Source organism: Tenrec ecaudatus, chromosome 11 (assembly GCF_050624435.1).
Source record: "Tenrec ecaudatus isolate mTenEca1 chromosome 11, mTenEca1.hap1, whole genome shotgun sequence".
NCBI classification, from domain to species: Eukaryota; Metazoa; Chordata; class Mammalia; order Afrosoricida; family Tenrecidae; genus Tenrec; species Tenrec ecaudatus.
The window spans coordinates 125,246-142,691 of record NC_134540.1 but is presented as its reverse complement, the minus strand read 5'-3'; the positions used below and the strand labels follow the sequence as shown (position 1 = coordinate 142,691).

The 17,446-nt window shown below is 41.1% G+C and overlaps 1 protein-coding gene across 1 annotated transcript in view; it reads right to left on the bottom strand.

The window, feature by feature from the left end:
- Positions 1-17,446, bottom strand: part of LOC142461572 (uncharacterized) — a 56,244-nt gene that overhangs the window by 20,204 nt on the left and 18,594 nt on the right. The gene's annotated exons all lie outside the window — the stretch shown is intronic.

Genomic DNA, 17,446 nt, shown 5'->3' with positions numbered 1-17,446 from the left:
TCTTAGTCATTATTTGTAATTTCACCTGTACATTATTATTTTATCCTTAGCAATTTATTTTCTTACCTTTTATCATTTGTGTTGGGTTTTTCAGTTTGGGAAGTGCAGAAGGAATGGATGCATAGAGATAAGAACTGATGCAAGGGTTTATGGGGGATGTAATGGTGGGGCTGGGAGAAAGAGGGTGAAGGGATTTGGGAAACAATGTGTTTGGGAGGGGGGAATGGCGCAGTGGACCTGATTGTGATTACACAACTAATTTTAAAAGCGATTTAACCATGAAAAAAGAAATTTTATTTTTAAATATTGTGGTAATGATTGTCAAATTCTTCTTGATATGCTGGAACTACTAAATTGTATGACATGTAGATTATGTACCAATAAAACTGAAAACTAAGCTCTTGTACATACACACAATGGGATACTAGGCATCCCTAAAAAACTGGTATGAAACTAGAAAACCCTTCATGACATGGAGGGACATGGAAACCATTGTGCTGAGTAAAGTTAGTAGATCACAAAAGGAAAATGTTGTTTGAGTCCAGTGTGGAAAACATAAGCACCAAAATGGAGGCAGGCTTCTGCTCTCAGGTCAAGTAATCATCTACCCAGTCTGGCGGGAAATGTGGTGGACCGCCTGACTAGCATCCATGAACCATCTATCACATTTAAAGTGATGCTAAGCTGGCTCTGCTCAGTACTCACCCTCATGAAGAGATCACTGGAGATAGGGGTGCTATAGCAAAGCATGTAAAGAAAATACAGATGGAGGCCGGCTTTTCATTGCAATAGTGTCTGGATTCTTAAAGGCTTGTAGTCAAACAAGCAGCCATCTAAGTGAGCCTTCAACTAAATCCACATCGAAGAAGTGTACCTGCCTGTGTTATCCAAAGATGACAACAACAAAATACAAATATGACGGGAAAGAGAACTTAATAATGAATACATAATTTGTAAAAGGTTATGGAGCACACGGGAAGCCCAAAATCCATCTGCAGACTCTCTAGTCAGATTAAGCCTCTGGCAGATCCCCTCTAGCCACAGGCAAGGGACTCCAATAGCTTAACTATGAGACAGATTATTGTAAACTGGATAATGGTGGATTGAACTATGGCATAATTTGATACTTGGTCATCTGACCTCCCTCTTGACCCAACCTGAATTTACTCCAGGGTCAATTATCACTGGCTTGTTCCACGGCAGAAATGTCTTCTCTGGATTTTTATTTATTTTTTTCTGATTGTTAAAATATTGATGGTGATGTTTTCTTTCATACTCTTTTATTTTTATATTATCAGTAATATTCTCTTCTTGCCATTGTGTTTTGGTCTTGTTTTTTATTGTTTCTGTTGGGTTCTCCAGGTTGTGAAGAACAGAAGCAGTGGATGCATAGATACAATAACTGATAGAATGGTTTTTCAGGACGTGGACGTAGGGTATGGAGGGTGACGCCTTTTGTGGAGCGAACCAGGAATTCTGAAGCAGGGAGGGAGCATGAGAACTAATTGTGATGATGTATATACAACTCTTTTTATACTTGGCCCATAGTTACCATGGGTAAAGAAGGAAGTGTTTACATTAGGGGAAATTGAGTTTATAATAATGGTGGTGGAATAATTTTGAAAAGATATCAATAATGGTTTCACAACAGATACAGTATACTCAATGGTACTGAATTATACATGTGGATTTTATGGAATTGGAGAATGTTTTGTTGAGTATAGTTTTGCAAATAAAAATGTGTATAAGAAGAAAATGTTCTAGAATTGATTTTAGTGACAATTGCACAACTCTTGTTATGTTTGAATTATATGATAACGTGGATGAAGTGCCAATAAAACTGTTAAAATAATTTTTGCCAACACCATAAAAATGCTAAAATCGCCCAAAAGCAGCAGACATTTTGTCCATAGTGAAAAGCAAACAGAGGTGAACTAAGGCACGAGGAGAAACAAAGATAAACATTTAAGAGGTTGTACTAACCCTTTATTATAAAAGAAGCTCCTGGACGACATTCCATTGTCTAGCCAGTAGCTCAGGGAAGTCGTGCCCAGTGAGGAGAGTGGTGGGTTTATAAAGGAGGGGCCAAAGAGGGCCCCTTTGGGGAGAGGAAGGAGGTGCAGCTGCTGGGGATTTTCCACTGCTGTCATGTTTTTTCCTTAGTCTAATTGTCCAGCCATTGCAGGTGGGGAGGAAAGGTGGTTATTCTTGGAGCCTGTTCCCAGAATTGTCAACTTCGTTTCTTGGTACATGCAGGGAGAAGGGTTGAGGCCCTGACAGCCTGTCCCTGACCCGACACAAACCTTACTGCTATTCAATTAAAGAAGGTCGGTGGGAGGGTGGAACTTCTCTCTTGAAGAAGGCAATTATATTTCTTTCTTTCTTTCTTTTGAGATTTTATAGTTCCTGAATTCTCTGGTGATAAATCCACATAACCATTGCAGATCAAGTCCCTGTAGCTATACCTGTGTTATCCCAGCACAGACAGCAGCATACTTCAGGAATGACCTGGAAAGGTGATTTTTGACCTTGAGTACAGCACCATCCTTCCTGAATTAGCCATTCCAGACATCCTGAGCCATGTTACTGTGGCTTTTATGTGGCAGAAAGAGTCCACAATGAGCTTGGGGCACATCTGGAAAATTATAACTGTCTGGTAAAAGCATGGACACCCTTCCCCCAGACTGAGTTTCTCAGAAACGGCCTAGTTCTATGAACAACTGTACCCTCTAAAAGCGCAGATCGCCCATTTCATTGTTTCTAGAACCAGAACAGACTGACCTTGTACAACAAGCAAACAGTTACGTACACCCCCACTGAGCAAAACCGCACCTTACATCAACTCTCCAGAAGCTTCAACGGGGGTGGGGTGGGGGTGGGTATAAAAAACTCCTCAAGTTCTCCCCTGGGGTGGCTTCCAGAGCTTCACTTTACTGTGGGCTGTTGAACTCGTCTACTTGTCCCCAATAAAGCCTGCTTTTTAATCAGTCCTCAGCGAGTATGGTCTGTCTCTTTTCGTTTAGTGCCTCAGTTTACTTGACAATAACAAACCAAGAAAAGAACAGGAACCAACCTAAGGCAGCTTCTAATAGTGAAATCTGTGACATCTGAGCAAGAAACAAAAGTGTGACTACTAACATCCACTAACCCACTCTGAGAGGAACAATTAATTAGTGCATACAGTCATGAGAGAGGAAAGCTAAGGCTTAGAGCACAGTGGCAGTAACAAATATAGGATGAACGTTTGAAACAGAAAACCAGTCTGTTTAAAGCACAGCAAGGATAATAATTTCTGGAAATAATCATCAGTGGCTCTGCAGTTGTGAAGTTGTTATTTGCTACCATGGAGTCAGTTCTAGTCATAGCAACTGAGTTACAGTCCCTGATGATGGGATCCCAAGTTCTCATCAAGACTGTCCACTTTCCCACCTGCACTCTACTGTCACTGTTCTTCTCCCTGACCACTGCAGGCATCTCCACCAGTCCTCTGTATTTGCTGTGCCCAAGTTCTCCTGGCCTGCAATCAATTCCGGGGACATACAAGATTAAGAACAAATGCTCCAGTTCATACATGCACATGTTTATTCCAAGTAAACTCTGCTTAAGCATATCTTGTGGGATGCAGAAGGGGTTTTCCCCAGGTTGTCCCCCAAATATATGCCAAACAAGATGCTGGGTGCAACACGTGGTAAATGACTGCACACTTGGACGTCAAAGCAAGCTGCTTAGAGATGATCTCCCCAAGGGCATTCAGCCATCTAGACCAATCAGATTTTAGAGTCTGTCCCACCCTAAGTAGGGCCCACTCCCTTCTGATAAGTATAGTGCATTGTCTCCCTGAAGGAGAGCCCAGAGACAAGGTGGAGCCTACTGAAGGAGGACCAGGGTTAGACTGACATCTTGAATCTAGGGTCCGCTCTACTTGTCACAAGTGTACCCTTAGTGCCTCCCCTTCCTATTGCACATTCACCCCCATAGCTCATCCCCTTCCTGTGACACATATGCCTATTGGACAGCACCTTCCTGTTACCGATGTGGTTACCTGTAATCAGAGGGGCTTGTGTTAGATTGGGGAATGGAATGCGAGCTCACCTTGGGTGCACGGAAGAATTACGACCAGTTGAGATGCAGAAGCGGCAAAAGGAGTTTATTTTTATAGCTCCAGCTAGGGCTTCATCCCTCCAGTGCCCAGCACAGCGGGGACCCAGCGTCCAAAGGGGATTAACCCCGAGTTCTTTGTTCTCCAGGCTTTTATAGGGTTAGGGGGCAAGGGGCAGTCCAGGGTTATTATTCTTTAAATTTATTAGAGAATATATCTGGTGCCAGTCTTGTCCAGAAGTGACTGGCCAGTAGGGTCGCGTGTGTCCTCCCAATTGGTCTGCTGATGGTGGGTGGTCGCCTGAAGGACACTGTGTCCCGATGGTCAACTTGGGTCAGGCTATATCAGGCAGTGGTTTACGTCTGTTCCAGGAACCTGAAACTGAACCTTAGGCCCTTTCTGAGAAACCGAAACTTAGGCCCACCTCAGACTTTGGTTTTCCACACACAGCCTATTCTAGCCCTAACCCAGTTGAACTATACTTGTGCTCCATACTTGCACACCCCCAAAGGATATATAGGCTTTGATTAGAAATATATTCCTTCTCCCTCTCTCTGAGCGGACATGACTGCCGAGATCATGGCCTGTAGGAGGTATCCGCTGATCAAGGTGTTTACATATGGGTGACTGCGATAGTTTATTGTGCCAGCCTGGCTGATAAACACAAGTAGGATTAATTGAAGGGTGGAGGGATAAATGGCTCAGTGAGCCTCGCCTTGCTTGTTCTGTGCCTCAATTTAAAGGGGTACACTACCTGTGGGATGCCTAGCCTGTGGACTGTGTCGCTGTAAGTTGAGGTCCCTTTAGTCCTGCAGGATTGGAATGTTCGTCTCTGGAGCTGGGGACTAACAGTTGGTGACTTGCCTTGCTGTTTGCTACCTGGGGATATATAGCCCAGCTCTCTCTACAGAAAAGGACTGGCAACTGGTGGCTCTCAAGCCTTAAAGGACTGCTAGTGTCTCACTGGTTTACACTTTTAACTGTTAATTTCTTGTATTAACTATCTGTATATAATTTAACGGTTCACTTCTTGTATTATATATCTATCTTTATAAATATATTTATATATAATTACTAGCAATCTGGTTTGTCTCTCTAGAGAACCCTGTCCAACACAGTGACCAATTAGTCCCCTGTGCCTCTGTGTCTTTGCAGACAAAAGCATTGCAAAATGACTGTTATTTGTGACCTTGCTGCTAACAACATTGAGAGATAACTCAGTTATTTATGATCTCTTTAAGATTCTTTTGAATCTTGCATATCCATGTGATTGTCTTAGAACATAGTGCTTTTATTATTCAAATGTTAAGAAAGTGTGACTAGTTAAGTAACATTTGCATAGATAAGAGTTTAAGAATGTTTTTTAAGTTCCTTGATGTTTGTATTGTAATGAATCCCTTGTAAGAAGAGTATAAAAACCAAGCTTTGAATATACCTGGTACTTCAGTCCATCAGACTGTTGTCCTCCCAATCCCATGCTTTGAATATACCTCTTACTTTTCCTTTCATCTGCACACTTCATTTCACACGCAGCTTGATGCAGGATAGCTGGTCTAATCGCCCGTATAATTGGCGCCCAAGGTGGGGCTTTGAAAACCGAGGATCCCGTGACGGACACCACTGAACAGCATCGCCATGAATCTTTACAGAGAAAATTAAGGGTAAGTGGTGAAAAGTTGGGAATAATAAATGATGGGACAGATTTCTAGTAAATGTATGTATGTCAATATACTTCAAAATATGTTAAAAGCCAGAGGAACAAAAGTAAACTACGAAAGATTAGAGAAATTTTTAGATTTTATGGTTAAGGTACATCCTTGGTTTCCTGAGGATGGGACTGTAAATATTGAAACTTGGCAAAAAGTAGAGCAAAGGTTAAAAGATCACTATACCGCTATTGGACCTAGTAAGGTTCCCATAGACAAGTTTAGCTTATGGAATTTAGTTAGGGATAACTTAGACCCTAGGCATGAGGGACTCCAGGGTGAGAATAATTCGTTTGCATGATCAAACAAAATTGAAAGAAAAGTTCCTTCTGCACCTCCGCCTCCTCCCCCTCCACCGCTGAAGCTGCTGAAGCCGCTGAAAAGTGAACTTGAGGGCTTTGAAAGTGACCACGAGGAACCCCTTGATCCTGGAGATGCGAAGCAGTTAGAGGGCGAGTCAGTCTCAGCACATTATTATAATGAGGACTTGGGAATTTTTAATGCCACCAATGCGCTTCGACCTGAGAGTGGAGACCCGTGCAAGAGATTCAGAAATCCTGTCGGGATGAAACAAAGGTGTTAGCTTGGGAGAAAGCTTATGCATCATTAACAACAGAACAGGGTGAAGATTTAGGAATTCCAGGATGTTACCTGTTAGGGCACAAAATGCTCAAGGACGGGGCGAATGTTCCCCCCATTCCATTCAAAACTGTAAAAGATTTAAAATCTGCTTGTTCTCAAGATGGTCCTGTGGCTCCTTTTACTATGGAGTTAGTAGAAGTCACGAAAGGAGATGTTTTTTATGCAGGAGAATGGAAACAATTGGCCAAAGCTTGTATGTGAGGAAACCACTTGTGGCAATCAGAGTTTCATGAGAGTTGTCAAAATACAGCAGATATAAGCTGTTTGTCTGAACAAATTGTGCGTGTGTGTGCGTGCAAGTGTGTGCGTGAAGGTATTACATACTCTTTCACTTGTATGCACAGAAAGTTTTTCTGGATATTTAAAGAATCAATTCATTTTTGCTTGTGTTTATTACTGCTTGAAGTTGAGCCTCTTTTGAGTATTAAAAAAATAATTATACCAACGAAACTACTCGCCAAGGAAAATATTGCCATCATTTGTACATAATCTGTCAACTTTTGGAGGGGTGGAGTCTAGCCTATCAATCAGGTTGCAGTTTGATGAGCTTATTTGGAGGTACTATGGAGATAAATAGTTCACTAGAGGGAAGACAGACTGCTTTGTCATCATGCTGACAAGACAGGTGGAGATGTACTGATAGAGCCAGACCCCTGGACCCGGAGGAGCCACGTGGAGACCCACACTAGTGAGAGGCTTCCACTACCACTGTAGCCACAAGACTTTTTACCCACTGGCCTGTGATATTCCTGCATTCAGTGCATTGCATGGTTGCACGAGTCTGAAGAGGAATTTATAAACTGGTATCAGACATATGGACTAATATTGGACTTATGGACTTGAACTGGACTGGGCTCTAATGTTTTCTTAATATACAATTACTCTTTGATATAAAGCTCTTTCCTATACTTAAATGAGTGTCTATGAATTCATTTCTTTAGTCCACCGGATTGATATAATGGGCTACAGATTTTCACATATTTTAGAGATTAGTCCCTTATCCATTGTTTCATTGGCAAATTTGTTCCTACTATGTGGATTCTCTTTTTACTCTCTTGGGGTATGGGGTCGCCAACACTTGAATGGCTCCTCAGGAGTGACTTTGCGATATTAGAAAATATTAAAGACAGATAGATAGTCAGCAGGACAGAGGGCCTTCTCATTTCTTGTCAGAACTGAGAGAGTGAATGTATTTTCCTATGGGTATATATAATGAGGCTTACAGATTTTTCATAAGGCATGCATGTCACACAGCCAACATATTACATAGTGGATGGTTTGATATCATAAGTGGGTAATATAATAAAAAGACAATGAGGTGAGTCGGCATCTTGACCTAGTGCTAGTTGACCTGGAACACCTCCCTAAGCTCTCCCCAAGGGTTTACTACATTAAAATATTAATAAATCACTTTATTGAGGGCTCTTATATATAACAATGCATACATCCATTATCTCAAGTGGACATGTACAAATATTGGCATCAACAATTTCAAAACATTATCTTTCTTCTTGAGTCCTTTGATATCAGCTCCTCTTTTTTTCTTCCCTTCTCTCCTGCCACCCCCACAAACCCTTTATATATTATGTATTGTTATTATTTATACATATCTTACACCACCCATTCTATCCCTTCACCTACTATCCTGGTATTTGTTGCTCTCAAGGAGGGTTTTTTTTCACCATCATTGCTATCTGTTCCCCCTTCCCCCCTTCTGCTCCCATCCCTTCCCCTACCCTCAGTGAATTGTTACTCTCATTACTGTTTCTAAGGGGGTTTGTCTACACTGAATTCCATATATTGAAAGCTCTCATCTATACCAGTGTATGTACACCAGCCTTGCAGGATTTTCGAGGTAGGACTGAGTTCATAATATTGGGGGGAGGAAAGATTAAAGAAATAGAGGAGTATTGTGTGCTTTGTCCTGTGCCCAACTGCCCCCCTGGATGTATCTTTTCTTCCATGCATCCCGTCTGCACAGAATGACCAATGATCCCCGGATAGGCTCTGGGTCTCCACTTTTACCCCTCTCTTTCACCTCGATGAGATTGTTTATTTTTGAACTTTTGATACCTGTGTCCGTTGACATCTCATAATCATACAGGCTGGTATGCTTCTTCCTTGTGGACTTTGTTGATTCCCTGCTCTATGGCTGCTTGATTGGTTTGCAGCTTTTAAGACCCAAAACACTATATGTTTTAATAGATGGGCACCATCTGCCTTCTTCACCTCTTTTGCATATGCACCCCATTTATCTTCAGCGATAGTGTCCAGTGCCACGTTATTAGAACAAAGTGTCCTTGTGTTGTGGGAATACTTAAGTAGAGGCCCAGTGTTCATCTACTACCTCAATATTTTGCCATATAAATATATGTATATAGGCCCAAACCCCTATTTTTATGCATTAATATATTAACATATGTACATGTCTATGTTTGTACCTCTATAAATAGTTTTGCTTCCTGGTTCTTTCCTCTATGGGTGTGCTACATTTTAAGGGGGTTTGGCTATAGAACCTGGTTGCTCTTATCTACAGATAAGCTCCAGACACAAGAGAATAGACAAGAATAGGCAAGAATGATTCATCTTATATGGTTGCATCATTAAGACAGTTCCTTCATGGGTGGGGGGGGGAGGTTACTGGAGGGACTGTGTCCTATCATGAGAATGTACATTAAGATTTATTTACATCTCATAATCACGAGGGTCTTCCCCCACCGGAGTCCACCTTCCAGACCCATAATTTTGAGCATGGCTGATTTAGTTGCATTACATTCTCATCCAACCCTTCAGTTTAACAGAATTCCCCTTTTTGTATTCTGTATTAAACTCAAAAGGGCTACATACGCGACATGGCTTTTTCCTCCACTCTGAAGCTCTCTGCAGAAATACCAGGCAGCGATAAAGACCAAAATGGTGACTATAAGCAACACAATTAATCCAGAGCCAAGGCTATGCAATAGACTTTGAACCCAGGCTCGTGGACCCAAGCCATTTAAACCACCTACCAATTGTTTGATTGCATCTGTACCAGGTAACATTTTCAACCCATCTTTAAATGTATTGAAGATTTCTTTTTGGATAAGCAATATTTGGGTATTTATTTTTATTTTTTTAAATCTCCTTTAACTATTTTATGTCTAATGAGATGCTTCCCTTAAATCCCTGAAAATGGTTTCTAATTTAAGAGCCATCGTGTAAGGTTTCCTTATATGGATAAGGAGATATACAAAAGTCAGTGATATTCCAATCACATTTCAGCATCAATTGCTGCTGTGAACCCACCATTTGATTTCCCAACCACTGGACAGTTTGTTGCAGCTTGACCACTTTCCCCTCTAGTTTATCATCCACCTTCACCTGGGTGGCCCAGAATTGGTGTGAGTCTGCTTTCCATTTTTGTACAAAGTGTTCTGTTTCAATAGATTCGTAGAGTACACCCCGTGTGACGGTAGCAGTGGTAGCAACTGCTGTAAGTTCTACAATAGCCATAATGTTGATTCCCAAGAATTGGTGAGGTCTCTTCATCTCTGACAATATCCGCAACATGAGAGATGCTTATGGGTTGTCTTCCAATCCGTAGTTCATTTGCACGGGGACCCACACCCCCAGCCAGCTCTTTAAGATGAGGGTGCTTTCCCGGAAGTTGCAGCAATAACTGCAGTCATGGCTAGGAATAAACTTTCAGGGTCATCGGTTGTCATCTCCTTCTTCCCAGGTCCCATCAGTTGAAGAGAGCTTCGTTTGCACCTTCTTTCCCTTGAAAAGACATAAACAAATCGCCCCTACATTGGGCTGTTCGAAGCCAGGGACAGCATTATTGTCCAGGGAGTTGTGATGTGTCTTCTTTTCCTTGGCACCACTTTCGGGAAAGATCCACCTGCATGCTCCTTCCCCTGAAGAAGCATAAACAAACAGCCCCCACCTTCTGGGCTGTTAGCAACACAGGATCTCAAATTGTTATGAAGTATAGGATTGAAGGAATTGCTTAGTTGTCAGTTCCCAGAAGGAAATATATAACTGTGAATGCTCACATCAGAACAAAGGAAAGGCCTGATGAATGTGACTTAAGCTTCTGTCCTCAAGGACCTGGAAACAGAACAGAATGAAACAAAAGCAGAATGGAGAAAACAGTGAAGGCAAAGAAACATGTGAAACTGAAAACAGGAAGATCATAGAGAAATTCAATGAAACCAACAACTTGATCTTTGAAAGAGTTGCATAGAATTGACCTTAACCATGGCAGACAAAGATTAAAAGTGAGAAGAGGCAAATCTCTCATACAAGGAAGAAGCAGGATATCACTACAGATCCTGAAACCATTGGAATGATATTAATGAGATCCTAAGGAAACACTGTGTCCATGAATTTTTCAGGTTAGAAAAAAATGAACGATTTCCATAAAAAGCAATCAAAATGAAAACAAAAATGAAACAGTAGTGAAAAACCTTATCACAAACCACCTCAAGTCTAAATGAATTACTGATGAATTCTACCTGCTACATGAGGGAGACTAGTACCAATTCTACACTAACTCTTACAAAACTCTGAATGGGAGAAAGTACTCTGATTTGTTCCGTGAGAACAGCATCGACCTGATACCAAAACCAGATGAAGACCCAAAAATCCAGTCCATTCCAAACCATGACCTTCCTATGTGTTCCTGACCACTCAGAAACTGAGCACACTCCTAGGACTTTCGATGTTTGTTTGTTTAAAAATAATCTTATTGGGGGCTATTCCAGTTCTTTTTTTTCCCCAGTTCTTATAACATTCTATACATCAATTTTTTTCAAACATATGTATACATATGTTGCCTTCATCATTTTCTTACTTTCTTTTTAAATTATTTTATTAGGGGCTCATACAACTGACTTTCGATGGTTTTGATGTTGCAGAAGTTAAAGATCAAGCCTCTTTAAAGGCAATTTGGTGCATTTATATGGCCAACTTTATGGTTACTTCTGTTCACTAGCCAAGAGCATAATCATTGGAATAGCTGGACATGTAGAATATGTAAGAAACAAAATCACAGTCCTCTATGACAGTAGGTTAGCAGATGTAAAAATTCTTAAAGGAAAAATTAACAACTTATTAAAGGAATACAGTACAAACAAACATGGTTTATCCCAGGAAGACACTAATTGCTTGTGATTTTAAAATGAAGCCATCTAATTCACTAAATGAAAAAACTAAAGTAGATAAACAATGTGACCATTCCAATTGATGAGGAAAATAAGCATTTAAAAATCTCGGTATCAATTCCTGATTTTATCTCAGCATACTAGGAAGAAAAGCAAACTTCTTTATCCTGATGAGAAGCATCTGCAAAAATCCTTCAGGCACATCATGGTAAATAGTGAAACACTCCAGTGTTTCCTAAAGAGATCAAAGACAGAGGAGCACACGCTCTTCTATTATATTTCACATGCAGACAAGAGAACTAAATCAAAGGAAGTAAGTTTGGAAGAAATCAGATGGAGCCCAGTTATCAAGAATAGTGTCTGGGTCTTCAAACAAGCAGCCACAAGTCAAGTGTCAACAAAGTTCACATGGAAGAAGTACACTAGCTTCTGTGATCTGAGCTCTGTAAATAATAAAATCCAAATCTGGAGGAGGGAATTATCAAACCTTAAATTCTGGACACCTGGTTCTTCTTTCTTCAATATCACTGTTATTACAAAAGTCTGGTTGTATTGCAATTCAAATACTATCAGCACAATGGAACAATATACCTTGGTTTTCTATGGGACCCAAAGGAATAAGCTTAGTTTGGATATTCTTTAACAAGCACTCTTGTTCTTGAGCCTAAGCCACAAGTTAGTTCTTCACTTTGTTTAATTCTCACTAAGGGTGCCAAAGCAAGTCATACTAAAAGTCTTAATAAGTCTTAATTCGCTTTTTCCTTTTCCACTATGAACATATCTAATATCCCATTTATTTAAATCATTTCAATAAGAATTACATTAATTTCTAAGTTCTAAAGGAACTCAGCCTTTGGGCTCTGGTCACATCTCAGTTCACGGTGCTATTTCCTCTTACAAACATCCCCAGGCCCCCAATTTCCCTGACCTCTTGCCTGCACTTGTGGCATTTATAGACTATGAATTTTTGACTGAGCCAATTGTAGACCACATCTCCTGGAAACTCAGGTGAGCACAGGACCAGAGGTCTGGGGAGACACCCCCACCCTTATTCTAGGCTTATGCTGAGGAATCAGGAACTGTGCCTAGAGGGCGGGGTGGGGGGGGACAGGGAGGAGAGGTAGAGTTCCTTCAGGCTTTGTCTGGAGGGCACTGTGTCTGCAGAGAGTGAACTGGGCTGGGATTCCTTGAGCAGGGCAACGTGACAAGGACAATGAAAGGTACCCAACAGGTCTGACTGAAGAGTCACTGCATACCAGAAACAGGAAGCTGAAAGCCTAACTACCCAGGACTTTGACAAGTGAAGATATGGTTACATCACAACCAACTAGGGACCAGCAAAGGCCCCTGTCAGACAGATAACAAGGGCCTGTCAGCTCTGGGTGGGGTCTCACTACTTTCATCCTTTCTTTAGCATAGACTGAGGGCAGGTCCCCAGTGTGTCCTACCTTATTGCTCAATAAACCTGCTGTGCTGACTCCTTATCTGCTTGTTGGTTTCTGCATTGTCACCAATGCACCACTGCTTTTGAGAAATCAGCAAGATACCCTGACATCTTGGGGGCTCGTCCAGGAGAGACTAATTGACAACAGGATCCTCCAGGTTTTGCAGTGATGGGACAAAATCAGTCTCCCACAAGACCAAGGTACTCCTTCAGTGTGTCCTTAAGAACTGGACTCAACTGTGCCTCCAGCTATATTCCCAGAGAGAGAGTGTGTTTATCTGTAATATAGCTTGGCCTCTATACTCCCTGGAAAGCAGAGAATGCAGGAGATCTTTAGAATACAATTCCATTTCGCAGTTAGATCTTTTCTGTCTCAAAGAAGGAAAGCGGTCTGAGGTCCCATATGTGCAGGCTTTATGCTTCTGCAGGAGCACCCAGAAATTTGCTCAGGCAGCTACCTGAGTATCCCACCTAAGCCCACCCCAACCTTCCCAGACATTCTGATTGGTGGAAAGGAAGTTAACCCAGAAAAAAAAATTTACCCTCAAACCTCCCCTTGATGAGGATTCAAGGTCAGAAAATGTTAAACGGCCCCAGCCCTCCTGGAGCCTGTCCCGTGGTTCATAGAGACTTGCCTGGTGCCTCCACAATTGGAGGGTGGCTCTACCTCACCCTATACCCTTTACAGGATGTGGTCAGAGGCAATGGGTTCATGTCCCTTTAGCATGAGATACCTAAACCTGTGTAAAGACAAGCTAGGCACCTTCACAGGAGACCCTGGTCGGTATGTCAGAGAATTCCATAGCTGACAACAATCTGTGCTATGGCCTGGAGAGATTTAATAACCATCCTGGCATACATTTGCTCTCCTGATGAAAGATGCATGCACAATACATGATGGAGCTTGTCATTGGACCAACAGTATGAAGGTCACCAACCCCCAAATACCTCATGGGGCCCAAGCAGTGTCCCTGATGATCTGGGATGGAATTACCAACTAGGTCACACTGACAATGCTGGTCCAGCAGCTTGGGACTATATGCAGACTTGTCTCATTAAAGGAATAATGGAAATTCAGCTAAAGCAGGTGAATTATTCTAATGTGGATGAGCTAACCCAGCCTCACCAGGAAAATCTAGCTTTTTCCAAAACTGGCTGGATTGGTTATGACCAAGTTCTCCAATTTAAACCCTGAGTTACCTCAGGGTAGAGCAGTTTAAAACATCCATTTCATCAAACAGTCTTTGCAAGATATTAGGCAAAAACCCTTAACAAGCAAGAGGTTGAGGAGAGCAAGGAATGTCATAAGGTCAAGAAATTATTTTGAAAATTCGATTTTCTGAGGGGAGTCACCAGTGAATTGAAAGCCAAAGAGAACAACTAGTGGCCAGGTTAAAATCCATCTTCTGGTGAGCCATCATTAATTACAATGTAAATTGGATAAACTACATGTATTATAACCAACAGCAAGTTGTTAATTACACTAGAGATGCCATCAAGGGCGTCTCTAAGCAGTTGGGACCTACTGAGCCGGTGAAATGGGACAACAGGCTAGCCTAGGATGATTTTAGGCACAAGAGAAGTGTGCATCATGTTAGGCAGGGGGCAATGCTATTCTTTCATCCCAAACTGCACTGCAACTGATGGAAACATCCTGAAGGTGCTACAAGGGTTAACTATCCTCTCCCAGAAGTGGGCCAAAAACAGGTGTAGATACCTTCATTGGGTTGACTAGAATACTGGTTGGGAAGATGGAAAGGCTTTGCTGCGTCCCTACTAACATCTTTTATAGTTGCAGGAGTCCTTGGTCTCCTAGGATGCTGTTGGATCCCATGTGATCAAAGCTTCCTGGACCAGGTAATCAGCACCACCAATGGCAAACAGAAGGCTTCCAGGGGGATCTAGACTGTTCTGCAAAGGCCTACTGTACAGTCAGGAGAGTCTCTATGCTAGGCAGGGTCAACGGACCCCTCCAAGCCAGAATAAACTAAGTCCATGCCCCTAAAGAATGTCGTGACTGGGTGGGAAAGGACAAGGACATGGACAGCTGCCAGACCACTGACTAATGAATTACCACATACCAGAAATGGGAAGGCTGGGTCCATGACCTTGCCAAGTGAGGACATAGGGACCTCTGCTATTTCTTGAACAACCCCACCCCTGAGCTCAACAGTTACTGCCAAATACATAAAAAGTGCCTGCTAGCTCTGAGAGGGTCTCACTATTTTCATCCGTGTCCCTAGTGTATCATGAGTTTACTGCTCTATAAACCTGCTGTACTGCTTCCTACCCAAAAAACCCCAGACAAAATAAAGACTAAAAAAACTTGTGATATTTTAAGACATTTCAAATGCTTGGAAAAGGGCCCATACCAAATCAAGAGGGGGGGGAGTTGATTAATTAATTACATTAGAACTTAGAAAAATATTAAATTTATATAAAATCATTGATTTGGGGGGGCTTCCACAGGAGACAATTAGAAAACATGGTAATGAATTTGGAGTAAAAAAAGACTAAAGGATTGTGAACATTTAAAAGCAATCTGTAGTTAATTTCAAGTTGGGAATTAATTGGTTTTTTTTCATAGCCAGATTAATGGAATAATGAAGTCTTAGTTCCATGGAAAACAGCTGAAGAAAAGCTGCTCATAATTAATGACATTTCAAATGTACAAATTAATAATGATTATCAAGATTTGGTGAAAAACATTCTTAAAAATAAGATGTTTAGGGATAAATCACACAGCTGATGATGTGCACACAGAGTGAAGTATATTGTGAGGTCTACCATGAAGCAATATATATACACAACTTGAACAAACTGATTTTTTTGGGTCAGGTATTAATACTTTTTGAGTATTTAAAAACTTTCTTATAACAATCTAGTTTTGTGTACCTCTTTTATTATATTTATTGAAGTATTAACTGTATGGAATAATAAACTACCTAATGGTATGTTTTTTTCAAATATATACATTTTTAATATTTGAAATATTTACAGAATGCAACCACTTCATATTCCAATGTTAAGGTCAGTGTTTTCAAATGTCCTCTGAAGTTGCAAAAACTCTAGTAACTTGAGCTCTGTGATACTCTCTAGCACAGCACTCTGTCCTCCTTTAAAATGCATGCACTGCCAGGAGACGAGCTGGCACCTATCTGGGCTAGGAACTGTTTGAACTCCAGGCCCTTCTGCTCCCTGGTGAAGTTCCGATCTACAGTGTCTCCAAGAACATCATCAGTAAACTTTTAGATACTGTTGAGAAGAAATAAAACTGTGTGTGTGTGTAAGCGTAGACACACACAGACACAGACATGATACAAACCTGTTACAGAAGGAAAGTTAGTAGTGGTTGATAACTGCCAAAAAGCCACCCCACCTTACCTCCTGAATTAACATGTAAACCTTGTGAATTGTGAAGCTGGATTTTTGTTAATCAAATTCCCTACTGTCTAATTTTGGATAATTCCATTGTTTTAGTTTTGGGATTTTTTTTAAGTCCCTTCCTTTTAAAAGGATTATTGGTTTGGGTTTTGGGGATATTTTTTATCAGGGGGGAATAAGCTTATGCTTTTGGAAAGAAGTTAAAAAGTTTTCCAAAGGGATACACCAAAATTAAGGATCAATTCCGAGCAAAAGAACGCATCAAATAAAGCTCTCTAGAATCCAAGGATTTGCCTCATTCGTAAATAAAAGGGGAGCATCACTATGATTCATCTCCTTTCAAAGAGCACGTGTGAAGCAAGCGTAAACTGGGAAGCCCCTTCCGTGCAGCAAGATGCTGCTCACCACAACACAATACAATTCTGTGGGAGACGAATCACCCAATTTATCCCAGATGGTATGTTTTTTACGTAACTTTTTTATATGCATCAGAGACCTGTGGAGACAGCACTGTGATTCTTCCATTGTCCTTTGATTCACAAGTTTCCATCCACCGGCCTTTGATCTTCCAACATTCAGCATGATTGGATGTGTTGCATGACTCTGAAGAGGAATTTATGGACCAGCATTGGACATTTGAACTAATTTTGGACTTATAGACTTGGGATGTTTTCTCAATATCCAATTGCTCTATGATACAAAGCTCTCTTTTACATACACATGAGTAACTCTGGATTTGTTTCTTTAGACAACCTGGACTAACACACTTAAAATAGTCATTAGGTCAGTGATCCTGTTGTGAAATTGCATAAATCCCACAACCACTTGCATTCACCTCTAGCTGTAGGTATTGTTTGGCAAGTACTGTATTTAGGTGGGATAAGGTTAATTTTAACTTCTAAAAGGGAGCAGCAACTGTTTATGTATAAATTCTAAAAGAACCACAAGATTAGTGCAAAAGAGGAGCAGAGTCCAGGATGCCTCAGTTTAACACTGTGGAACAGTGCAACATTGACATCAAAATGAT